Raw genomic sequence first — 1,754 nt, forward strand, 5'->3', positions numbered from 1 at the left:
GGCACTTCGCATGCGGCTCTCCGTCTTGGCTCCCACAGGCGACATGCTATGCGCACTTGGGTTCCTTTCACCACGTGTGACCCGCTGTGGGCACGCACTACCATTTCGTCACGTGTGACCAGCTCTGCGCAGAAACCGCCGTTCCATCACGTGTGACCAGCTCTGCGCACGCACCGCCGTTCCGTCACGTGAGCCGCTCCACACGTATTGGCGTTCCGTCACCTGACTCGGTCTGCGCACGAAGCGCCTTTCCGTCACGTGTGACCCGCTCTGCGCACGCATCGCTGTGCTGTCACGTGCGACCAAAACGAACGCTTCGCCGTTGTCATGTGACCCGCTCTGCGCACGCATCGCCTTTCGGTCACGTGTGACCCGCTTTGCGTACACAACGCCGTTCCGAAACATGTGACCAACTCTGCGCACGCATCCCTTTTCGTTCACGTGTGACCCGCTGTGCGCACGATCGCCGTTCCGACACGTGTGTCACACTCCAGTGGCGGCTTCGACCTGAGTCTGAGATTAAGCCGGTCTGTCCACAACGTTGGTGTCACGAGATGAGCTTCCGACCTCATATTCCTGCCCTCACTATCACCGCCTATTTCCACCTCCAGGCCAACGCTGACTTTGTACCCATCTCAGCTGATCTACTGCTGAAACCCTCACTCATCCCTGAGGGAGACAGAGGCCAATTAGTTCAAAGTCTGGACACCTCCAGAACTGGTGGACCAGCCGTGGAACCTTCACGCCCACCCCAACCCCCGCCAGCACCCAGGCAGTGGGAGGAACGCAGGTTAATGCAAATCCCCCCCACCGGATCCTTTAGACCCTCCATTAAGCCCCAGCCCCAAATCAAAAAGAATCAACAAGTAAAAGCTTCAGGATTCTTTTATTGAATGCTGTACGATGCAATTGCAGTTGAATACCTCAATCACTGGTATGGGGTTTTTCAGGGGAGTTCGCTGTAACACTTGTCCTGTTTAGATCTTCAAATGCCCTTCAGTAATTTGTGTTCGTTTGGGGACTAAAACACCTTTGTGCACAGCAAGATTCCATGAGCATATCATTAGGCTTTTGCTTGCTGGAGGTGATTTATTTGGAAGAGGAACAGGGTTTTTGGCTTTGTATCATTCATTCTCGGGGTTGCATTGGCAACGCTGACGAGGCCAACATTTATTGCCCATCCCTAATTGCCCCATGAGAAGGTGGTGGTGAGCTGCCTTCTTGAGCTGCTGCAGTCCATGTGGTGTAGGTACACCCACAGTGCTGTTAGGGAGGGAGTTCCAGGATTTTGACCCAGCGACAGTGAAGGAACGGTGATATATTTCCAAGTCAGGTTGGTGAGTGACTTGGGGAGGAACTTGTAGGTGCTGGTGTTTCCATCTATCCACCGCCTTTGTCCTTCTAGGTGGTAGTGGTCGAGGGTTTGGAAGGTGCTGTTGAAGGAGCCTTGCTGAGTTGCTGCAGTGCATCTTGTAGATGGTACACACTCCTACCAACGCACGTCGATAGTTGGGGGAGTGAATGTTTAAGGTGATGGATGGACAGCTTTGTCCTGCATGCAGGCTCGGGGGGTGCTGAATGGCCTCCTCTTATTCCTGTGTAACAGAGACGAAGCAGGTGAGGGAGTTGGGTATTAAGGGCTGAAGTTTGTGAAAGGTGCTGAGGGAAAGGGAGGGGAAATGTAATGTTTATTTTGAAAGGGCTTTCTAAGATGAGCAGAGAGAGAGAAGCAGGCGGTGGCCTGGGCCTGGCTT

The sequence above is a fragment of the Cetorhinus maximus genome, unplaced genomic scaffold (assembly GCF_964194155.1).
Source record: "Cetorhinus maximus unplaced genomic scaffold, sCetMax3.hap1.1 HAP1_SCAFFOLD_827, whole genome shotgun sequence".
Classification (NCBI taxonomy): domain Eukaryota; kingdom Metazoa; phylum Chordata; class Chondrichthyes; order Lamniformes; family Cetorhinidae; genus Cetorhinus; species Cetorhinus maximus.